This window comes from Delphinus delphis, chromosome 7, assembly GCF_949987515.2.
Source record: "Delphinus delphis chromosome 7, mDelDel1.2, whole genome shotgun sequence".
NCBI classification, from domain to species: domain Eukaryota; kingdom Metazoa; phylum Chordata; class Mammalia; order Artiodactyla; family Delphinidae; genus Delphinus; species Delphinus delphis.
This window is the reverse complement of record NC_082689.1, coordinates 43,795,619-43,807,345: the sequence shown is the minus strand read 5'-3', so window position 1 is coordinate 43,807,345 and position 11,727 is coordinate 43,795,619.

The following is an 11,727-nucleotide window of genomic DNA, read 5'->3' as shown; positions in this document are numbered from 1 at the left end:
CGTACCGCAAAAACAAACAAACAAACAAACAAAAACACTGTCAGGCTTCCCTGGTGGCACAGTGGTTGGGAGTCCGCCTGCCGATGCAGGGGACACGGGTTCGTGCCCCAGTCCGGGAAGATCCCACATGCCGTGGAGCGGCTGGGCCCGTGAGCCATGGCCTCTGAGCCTGCGCATCCGGAGCCTGTGCTCCGCAACGGGAGAGGCCACAACAGTGAGAGGCCCGCATACCGCAAAAAAAAAAAAAAAAAAAAAAAACCAAAAAACACAAAAAACATTGTCATGAACTCATGATTTCAACATATTTGATAAAATTTCAATCAATAGCAATTATAACTTTTTTTTTTTTGAAGCTCAAATTGTCCTATCTTTGGCCAGCAGGATTCTCTTCAGGTTGGTCTGAGCCCTTTTGACACACCCCAGTAATTTTTGATAACTTCCCTGATTTTTTTTTTGCGGTACGCGGGCCTCTCACTGTTGTGGCCTCTCCCGTTGCAGAGCACAGGCTCCGGATGCGCAGGCTCAGCAGCCATGGCTCACGGGCCTAGCCGCTCCGTGGCATGTGGGATCTCCCCAGACCGGGGCACGAACCCGTGTCCCCTGCATCGGCAGGCGGACTCTCAACCACTGCGCCACCAGGGAAGCCCCCTTCTCTGATTTTTAATAACAGATGTTCACATTCATCTTGTATGCATCCTACCCCAGATAGGAAATCAGTCATGTTTCCAAAAGCCTTATTTCTTCTACGATTTCAAGACCACAATCTGAGTGCTAATGCTTATTGCTCCTGGGTTGGTTACTTAATTGCTACTTGACCTTTTCAGCGGCAGAGCTAGGAAATCTATCTATTGATAAATATACATATAGATATAATTTTACAGATAAAATACCTAATGATTATGCTGATATTTCCAATTAAAAATCAGTACTATGGGATTTTAACCTAGTCTTTTTTATACTTTTACTGCATCTATATCTCTCTTCCTCCATAACAAGATTTCTGGTTCCCAAGTGTACAGTAGATGATGGAATTGTATCTCATAATTACTCATTTACATTATTCTACATTGTACACATGACAGGCTTAGAATAACAATACACATATTACCACCACCAATATAATTACAAAGAACAGCTGAATTTTTTTATATGCTCTCCTCACCCTCATCCCATTTTTTATAGTTATACTGTATCTACATTATGTGAGAATATAGCTTTTATATGTTATACTTTCATTTAACTCTCACTTATTATTAGTTCTTCAGATAACTATGTTTTACCGTCTACCACCTGATGTCTCTTTACTGATGATGTCTCTTTAATCATGTTGATTGTCTAATACTCGTCCTTCTCTAGATTCTTGAGAACAATATGCTCTGAGTCCTTGCATATTGATAACTGTTGTTTTGTGCCTTTTATAGTTGAAAGTCAGTTTCGCAGAATATAAAATCCTTGGTTTACATTTTATTCCTTGTATCTGTTAAATATTTTATTCTGTTTTCTTCTGGTATAAAGTATAGCTGTCAAAAAAACCCTGATGATAATCTACTTTTTTACCTTTTAAGTCACTTTTGGTTTTGATTGGATACTCAATGGAATTTTTTTTTCTTTAAAGTTCATCTATTTTGTTAGAAATTTGTCTTGGTGTTGATAATTCTGGGTCAAGAGTCTCAGCTACACAGTATATTTTTTCAATATGTAGCTTCATATTGTTTTTATAAAGAAAATTTCTCTTTAATTATATTTTTTAGTATATGTTTTGTCCCCTTGCTTTACACGTCTTCAAAGATTTCAGTTATATGAGGTTGAATCTTCTTTGTCCATCTTTAATATTTGTTTGTTTTTTTTCTTTTTTCTTTTTGGCTGCACTGGGTCTTCATTGCTGCGTGCAGGCTTTCTCTAGTTGCGGTGACCGGGGGCTACTCTTTGTTGTGGTTTGCGGGCTTCTCATTGCAGTGGCTTCTCTTGTTGCGGAGCACGGGCTCTAGGCGCGCGGGCTTCAGTAGTTGTGGCACGCAGGCTCTAGAGTCCCAATATTTGTCATTTTCTGTCAAATGTTTCTTATCTTTTTCTTTACTTTTTATTTAAAAAATTTCCTCCTTTGGGACTTCCCTAGTGGTCCTCTTCCACTGAAGGGGGCAGGGGTTCGATCCCTGGTCAGGGAACTAGATCCCACATGCATGCTGCAACTAAGAGTTCGCATGCCACAACTAAGAAGTCCACATGCCGCAACTAAGAAGCCAACATGCCACAACTATGAGCCTGCCTGGGGCAACTAAAAAAGATCCTGCATGCCTCAACTAAGACCTGGCACAGACAAAATAAATAAATAAAAATTAAAAAAAAATTTTGTTGGGAAAAAATAAAAAATGTCCTCCTTTTAATATTTTATTTTTTTAAGGCTTAATCTGTTTTATTATGTTTGCTCTGCATGCCTTCATTTTAGTGTCACTTCTGAAATAATTTTTTAGAAAATTTCTAATTGTCTCCTGGCTTTTACCACCTTAGTGGCAGCGTATTTTAATAATGTTTTCACTTCATGTCTTTATCGCTTTCTTAATGTATTTTCGCTTCTTTTGAGATAGAAGATAATAGTTTTGATTTGTTCTGTGAGCATGTCTTTCTGGTGTAGGGATATTTATTGTGCTCACTGTTTTTCTTAGAAATAACTTTGCAAGGCATTTGGCTTCAACACTTTTCTGTTTCTCATTTTTATGTTAAAATGGCTTTCCAGAACTTTTAGTAGGAGACACAGCTTTGAGTAGCTTTTCTAGCTTCACAAACTCCCTCTTCTGTTGTTTTCAGGTAGTGCTAAGAAGGGTCAGCTTGCTTTACGAGATTTCCTGGTTCTGTTCCCTTCCCCGGCCCTTTTATCTGGGCCTCCTCTATCTGTTGTTCTATCTGTCTCTGTCCAGCTTAATTTTGATTCCACTCTCAGCATTTCTCTTCAGTGTGACACTCTGTCCTGAAAGGAAGCTCTGGCAAGTCAGTCTCTAGGGCTGCTTAAGCACCTTCAGTCTTTGTAGCAGACCCCTTGCACTCACCACCTACCCGACTGGGCAAAACCTGACTACATGCTTTCCAGCAAATAGTCCTTGCTATCTAGGGCGTCTCTTCTCAAGTCTGTCAAAGGCTGTCAAGTTTCACTGCTTCTCTCTCCTTTTCCTGCTCACATGCTGATAGGATCCAGGTCTTATGGCTGCGGGTGGTTTGTTCTCATTCACATGTATTTTGAAGTTTGTGTGGGTGCCTTGCAGCCTAGCGTCCATGTAAATGTTGTCCATGGGATTTTGATTTTGCTAAGTTGTTGTTCTATATGTTTTCTTTTTTAATGTTTTATTTATTTACTTTTGGCTGCGTTGGGTCTTCGTTGCTGTGCGTGGGCTTTCTCTAGTTGCGGCGAGCGGGGGCTACCCTTCGTTGTCGTGCAGGGGCTTCTCATTGCAGTGGCTTCTTTTGCTGCAGAGCACAGCTCTAGGCACGCGGGCTTCAGTAGTTGCAGCACGTGGGCCCTAGAGCACACAGGCTTCAGTAGTTGTGGCTCGTGGGCTCTAGAGCACAGGCTCAGCAGTTGCGGCACGTGGGCCCTAGAGTGCACAGGCTTCAGTAGTTGTGGCTCGTGGGATTCACTAATTGTGGCTCGCAGGCTCTAGAGCACAGGCTCAGCAGTTGTGGCGCATGGGCTTAGTTGCTCCACGGCATGTGGGATCTTCCCCGACCAGGATTTGAACCCATGCGCCCTGCATTGGCAGGTGGATTCTTAACCACTGCGCCACCAGAGAAGCCCCATATGTTTTTATGTTAAGATTTGGATTCAAAATTACACTGCCACTGTAGTCATCTTCCCTGAACCCACTAAATAGACTTAAACTACTCTCTTCTTTAAGCAGAACCCGCATTTTCACAAGAGTTAGAAATAGTACATATAACTTCCTAAGTTAGAAATAGTAAATATAACTTCCTAAGCTTTGATGGTTTTATTATAACTTCAGAAGGGTTTGGGAAATGTGTTCTCCATGTTATAAAATCCTCTGACAACTTTGGAGCAGTGTAATTTTTGTTTTACTTCTGGTACAATTAAAGAGAGAAAATTTCGGTGTCCCTGAACCAATGAAAAAAAAAATTAGGTGCTCCATGTATTATTGGAAACCAACTTTATATAAACCTTTGACATAAGGCAAATATAAGCTGACGATTATAAAAATGATCATTCTCATTGTTACATAAGAGGAGGTGTGTTTATCCAGGATTTTCACGTCTCATTTCATCCTCAGAATAACCCTCTTAGGGAGGTATTGTTATTATGAGTCCCACCCTTCAGAAGAAGTTGAGCTTAGAGGACATAAATGACTTGTTCTAAGCCATTAGCAGAAAGGACTCTTCCCACCTCTATGTGAAAAGGTTTTACTCTTCCGCCCAGGGCTCAGCTTTGAAGAGATCCTTGTGCAGCACGTGGGTGGAAGTGGAACCTGCCTGGCCAGCTCTACAGTCAAATATTTCTTGAGGACCCACGGGGTGACAGGTGCTACAGGGAGATCTCTCTCACAGTCTGGTTAAGAGCTTCGTCTAGCACCTTAGAGCCTGGAGGAGACAGAGTAGCACTTGAACCCGGGTTTTTGGACTCTAGCCCCTGCGGTTTGCTTTTCCCGCTGGCTAAGGTCAGCGTCAGCAGTGTGCTTTGTGTGACCCGCAGTACTCGGAGTGGCTCCATGTGGCATCGCTATACCTGCTTGTTGCTGGACATGAGTAGCTTTGCTTCATGGTAGATGTGAAAGGACAGTGTCAGCATCTCTGGTGCTTGCGGCACTGCTTCTCCAGTGTTTACTCCCGAGTACCCTGAGCAGCGGAGGGGAGAATCCTGTCCCAACCTCCAGGCAGCCTCTCATTGCATTCTAATATCTTACCTTAAAATTCATGCAACGTTTAAATTCCACTTCGCAATATATCTGTGCTATTGAATACAAAAAGCGTGTTTTCCATACATGCCAGCAAGTAAAATTTTCGTTATAGGAAAATGTAGACTGTTCCTCTGGTGGCTCTTGGTGCCTCCTGGCACGTTACCATGTACTCCTGAAGTGTTCCTCAGTCTGAAAGCATAAGAAGAAATACAGAGAAGTAGACTGGGGCTCCATCTTGGGAGTTTGAAGGTTTTGCTAAATCTTTGGACTTTGTTCTGTAGACATTGAGGAACCAATGAAGCATTTCAAAAAAGAAAGTGACCTGATCAGTTTCGTGTTTTAGAGGAATGGCTTTAAATTTCTTTGATCATCATCTATCGTAAGAAATACAGAGTTGCCTCCATAAACAAGAGTGCTTCCCTGGTGGCGCAGTGGTTAAGAATCCGCCTGCCAATGCATGGGTTTGAGCCCTGCTCCGGGAAGATCCCACATGCCGCAGAGCAACTAAGCCCGTGCACTACAACTGCTGAGCCTGTGCTCTAGAGCCCAAGAGCTACAACTACTGAGCCCACGAGCCACAACTACTGAAGCCCGTGCACCTAGAGCCCGTGCTCTGCAACAAGAGAAGCCACCACAATGAGAAGTCCGTGCACTGCAACAAAGGGCAGCCCTGCTTGCCGCAACTAGAGAAAGCCCACACACAGCAAGGAAGACCCAACGCAGCCAAAACCAAACCAAAACAAAACATTTTACATGCCAATATATGTAGATTATATCTATTATACATAATATACATGCATATGCATGTATGTGATTACATATGTATATATGTAAAATAAAAATTTGTTGAAACTTGACTGATATTTATATATTTTCCACCCTAACCAATTTCATCTAGGAAAAGTTAATGCAATCCACTAAGTTGGTTGCACAACCCCTGATGGAGTGCACCTCAGGTAACCAGAGAATTTATACACTTCATTAACATTTTGAATGGAACAAAGTTGTACTCATTAAGAAACACTTCAATGCTTCTTCCAGGAGGTTTAGGAGATGTTATTGGGAAGGAAGAGGAGGGGAGGTTCCCAGGCCCTATTACCATGATTTTCCTGGCAGCCTGCACACCCTTTCCCTGGGGCCAGATTCTCTCTGCTCTCCTCTGTACCATTCATTCTCTTGCAGCCTGTCCCCTTCTCTCCTAGGATAATTGACTTCAAACAGAACCTTCTCTAGTCATCCTACTTGAGAAGACCCAAGAAGTGGGAGAGGGTAATCTCTGTATTGAACTTTAACTCTCTCTCTCAGATAGAGAACACTGAGGGTAAAATGTAGCACATAATGAAGACTATATGTATTAGTTTCCTAAGGCTGCATAACAAAGTACCACAGACTGGGTGGCTTAAATAACAGAAATTGATTTTCTCACAGTTCTGGAGGCTACAAAGTTAAGATCAAGATGTTAACAGGGTTGGTTTCTTCTGAGGCCTCTCTCCTTGGCTTGCAGATGGCTAACTTCTCCCTGTGTCTTCACATGATCTTCCTTCTGTGTGTCTGTGTCTTAATCTCTTCTTATAAGGAAACCAATCGGATTGAATTAGGGCCCACCTGTAAGACCTCATTTTCACTTAATTACCTCTTTAAAGGCCCTATCTCCAAATACACTCACATTTTGAGGTACTAGGGTTTAGGACTTCAACGTACAAATTTTTTTGGCGGGGGGACAAAATTCAGCCCTGTAAAAACCTAATAAACAGAAATCTCAATTAAATACAGTCAGGAGACCAGAAGAGGGAGCTCTCATGCCCTACCATGAGCCCAACAGGAAGAAGAAAGACTCCTTCTTTCCGGGTAAGCCCCCAGCCTATGAGAGACAGTCATGACTCAGCCAATGAAAAGCCATGGGCTCTTTGTTTACTATACCTCCCCCAGTTTCTTTTTCCACTCTGTAAAAGAGTTCGCTCCAGTTTTGTGGGCACTTGCACCTGGGATCACCATGGTTGCACACTGTGAATTGCAATTCTTTGTTGATCCCATATAAACCCATTTTTGCTGGAGAAATAACTAGCAGTCTATTTGTTTTAGGTCAACAGTCCATAGCACCATTTACGTTTATTTTTAAAAAATCAAATACAGCCATTTTTATGTTATACAAAATAAATGCCAAAATACCAGCATTACAAATCACATCACAGCTTTATTTTCATGATATAATGAATTCAGTTACTTAATTCTATTATGGATAGACAGAGCTTCCATTTTAGTGGCCCCCTTGGAAAGTCTTAATTTTTTTTTTAATAAGGAGGTCTTAGTTTTTATTTTACTGTGTACTTAACTGCTGCCCAACTGCTTCACCCTGCCCTTGACTGGACGTTCTCAACACATAGAAAAGTTTGCACGAAAAGCTGGTAAATGGTAATTAAAGCACTTCAGTAAAAGAGAAGAGAAAGAGAAGAAATCTGTGGTTTGGGATTCACTGGGCTGACTGAAAAGAGAAAATCCAAACGGCCCTTTCTCTCTTCGGGAAGTTCTGAAAGAAGCAAGCCCAGCGGATCTGAATTAGCTCAAAGGAAAAACACAGGCTAAGACCAGCAGAAAGGGGACAAGAACTCCTTAGCTAAGCTCTGGTCTGATAAGGCCACTTCCCAGCCAGGAAGCTCATATGGTTACAGACGGACTGGGCGTCTCCAGTCCCCCACTCAGTTATGCATAGACTTGCCCTGTAGCATCAGAGCAGGGCTCTTCCTAGTCTGCATCCTGCTGTGCCAGTCCACATGCCTCATCTCCTGCCTCTTACCTCTCCGTGGAGTGAACACTCCCCAGCTTCTGCTTCGGAGTTTCTCATTTTATATCTATTTCAGGAGGCTGCTGCGGGGGTGCGGGGTGGGGGCAGTGCCCTTGTTTCCAGTTAGTTGATTGAGTTATCAGACTTTATAGACTCCCCACACTACTTCTTGGCTGAGTCCTTTTCAGCTCTCTGAGTCTGTAATTCATTCTATAAATGTGATTGTTCATCAAGATGATCTCTTTGATTCCTCTTCACCCTAATATTATATGAGTCTATTCTTAAGTTTCAGACTTTAATGCAGATTTTTTTAAAAATCCCATGTATAGTTACAAAAGAAACTTAATATAGATGCCTGTGCCTAACAGACAGAGGGAGAAAAGGTACCCCTTTCTTCCTGGGATTTTCAGCTTATTTTAGATAGAAAATTTAAGCTTACCTCAACTATGGGTCTTCAGCTTGCTCCTCTGCTCTGTCTTGAGCCACTCTAGTTTATGGAGGCAACTCTGAGATCACTGCTGAAACATTCTCCTCAGTGACATTGGCAGGTTCACCACCGATTATCCGGCTAAATAACACACATATAATTCTGAATGACATAGTTAAAAATTAAAAATGACTATCTGTAAGATGGCATTATCAGCAATGCTTTGCTTTTTAAAATTAGAATTGCTAATGAATTGTTTTCTAATGCTCTTTTGTACTGTCCTATGGATATTTTCTTAAGATATTCACATTTGCAAAATGCCTTTGTACTGTTTTCTCCTCTCACCCACTCACTGCCCACACATACCTGGCCTCCTACTCCCTGCTAACTCATGGGTCCAGCCTCTGCCCACACACACACTCAGCGACCTGGCACCTACTATCGACCCTCTCCTTTGTTCTCCCACAAACCCACCCACTCATCTGCTCTCCTTTACACAGGTGGACATATTCGTACTCCTACTGCTCAGCAGCCAAAACACAATAATGGCTTAAGGGTGGGGAGAGAATAATTTTTCCAACGACTGTCATGTGTTTTTTAATTAACAAGCTCTATCCACACATAAATAGTCAATAAACAGTTCTTTTATTCTTAAATTGGCTGTGAATTATGCCAGAGCAACTCCAGAGCCAACACAAGGGTCAGCCCACTCATCAAAGCCCTGCCAAGGCCTCCTCTTGGGGAGGCTGGCCCCGAGGAGGCGGGGAGGCCAGTCTTTGCTCCTTGTGTATATTTTTAAGGCTACCAGAAAGGCCTTCCCCAAATCACCCTTAACCTGATGTTGCTTTGCCTAAAACTCCAGCATTAGAGAGTCATTCCTGAACCTTCTCAGTATTTAAAGTATGAAGAATTAGAAAGATATTGCTGGAGTTTCTTCCCATTTGTGGTAACTATTTTCATCTTTTCAAGGAGCTCAGATAATACGCCACATGTTGTGAAGAGAATCTATTCTGCAATATTACAAGTCCACTCGTTAATAGGAAATAAGAGCATAATGGTGGGTTTTAAGAAGTGCACAATTGAATTTGTGTTGGTATATTTTTATTTGGTTTTGTCATTTGGCTTTCTCTATATTAAATTGATGTGCACTCCTTGAAGGAAGGCTGGGACCATTTCTCCTCATTTATCTCTCTGAGGTGTAGTAACATGCCTAACAAGGCTGGTAATTTCTCTTGTCAGCACTAAACCTTAGGGCCAATTTTATTCTACTTTTTATCCACCAGTATTTTACTCTTTATTTTGAATATAACTACTTTCTCCTTTAAATTTCCACAATGCTGGCTCTACTCTCTTATGCATTTATCACTTTCTCTCCTGTATCATATTTAATCTTAGAGCTCATCATGACTCATAAGGACTTTTAAGTATATGATTTAACTTTATGTCTTCACACTAAGCAAAGACCCTTACATAAAAAAACTCCTCGGGAATTCCCTGGTGGTCCAATGGGTAAGATTCTGAGCTCCCAATGCAGGGGGCCGGGATTCGGTCAGGGAACTAGATCCCACATGCATGCTGCAACTAAGAAGTCTGCATGCTGCAACTAAGACGCCCACATGCTGCAACTAAGAAGCCTGCATGCTGCAACTAAGAGCACGCATGCTGCAACTAAAAGATCCGCATGCTGCAATGAAGATCCTGCATGCAGCAACTAAGACCCGGCACACCCAAAATAAATAAATAAATATTTTTTAAAAAAGACCTCACATAGAAAGATGCAAGCAAAGTATAAAAAGTAAGAAACAAATACCTCCTAGCCCATTCCACAGTTACAGTGGTGATATGACTGCCACCAAGTTTCTAGCTGTGAACTTCTAGCTAAAGATGGTGCAACGAACAGAGGCATATATCTCCTCTTAGTAGATATGAGAAGAGGAGTTATGAATAGATGCAAGATTTCAATAAATATTTGGTGGAAAGAGAATGGGGGAATGTTAAGTGGCCCAATGGGAGATGAAGTCACAATCTAAAGTGTGTGCAGTGGGGCATGCTGAAGATAAGAAAGATACTTCACCTTGAAGAACCTGAAAGAGGCTCAGGACTTGGAGTCACCACATTTGGCAGAAAGTGAGGGTAAGGTGTGCGGTGTAAAGCAAAAGTTGAAAGCTTATATATGGAACAGTCACATACTCTTATACCCCCAGGCACAGAAAATCAGCAGCCACCCTACTCCTTTTTGGAGGGTGAGGAGGGAGATTTATTCCTGGAGATACTCAGCAGGAAAGGCCTGAGCATCAGAGAAATCAGGTCTACAGAAGACATGGAGGGACTTCCCTGGTGGCGCAGTGGTTAAGAATCTGCCGACCAGTGCAGGGGACACGGGTTTGATCTCTGGTCTGGGAAGATCCCACATGCCACGGAGCATCAAAGCCTATGCGCCACAACTACTGAGCCTGTGCTCTAGAGCCCGCGAGCCACAACTACTGAAGCCCGCACACCTAGAAGCCTGTGCTCCGCAACAAGAGAAGCCACCGCAATGAGAAGCCCACGCACCGCAACGAAGAGTAGCCCCCACTCACTGCAACTAGAGGAAGCTCGTGCACAGCAACGAAGACCCAATGCGGCCACAAAAATAAATAAATAAAAAACGTTTTAAAAGAGAAAAGGGAAGACATGGATAAGGCATGGGGATATAAACAGCAAAATGAATTCGAGATCTGCATTGGCTGGATCATCCGTGCCCTCTCCACTGCCACACAATCAAAGCACTGTTAATCAGGAAACTAACCCCTAGGCCAGGCTTTTTCAAACTGTGGGTTATGAAATCACTTTAATGGGTCATAACGAACACTGTCATTGGTTGGGTTCCCTAGGAAGCAGATTCTGAGACAGAACTGAGAGTTGAGAATATTCATTAGGGTGAGACTTTGGGATCAAAACCTGTAGAAGGAAACAGAATTGGACAAAAGATGAAGTAGAGCTGTGATTCAAGGCCCAATGAGCTCTTTGGCCAAGCCCATGGGGAATACTGAAGCTAGAATGGCTCTTCAGAATTGTCCCAAGTCAGGCCAAGGTAGCCAGGCCTTTATCCCCTTTATCTTTGATTTGGTGATGAGGTCTTTAAAGAGGTGATTAAGTTAAATGAGGTCCTCAGGGTAGAGCCCTAATCCAATGTGACTGGCGTTCTTATAAGAAGAGAAAGAAACATCAGGGGCATTGCATAAAGAAGAGGCCATGTGAGGACACAGTGAGAAGATGGCCATCTGCAAGCCAAGGAGAGAGGCCTCAGGAGAAAACAAACTGCTGGCATCTTAATCTTGGACTTCTAGCCTCCAGAACAGAGAGAAAATAAATTTCTGTTGTTTAAGTCACCTGGTCCACAGTATTTTATTGTGGCAGCCCTAGGAAATTAATACATCCTCCCTCATTGGATGTGGCCATCCTAGGAAGTGTGACCTTGGGCATGTCAACTCTCTGAACTGAGGGAATCCCTGGAGGGGCTGACAGCTGAAGACTGCCCACCAGCAGCGCTCAGCGACTGGGGCAACCAGACTTTCATTGCAGAGAATATGACTGGTACATCACAAGGTCTGTCACAAACATTTAAAAAAATAAAATTC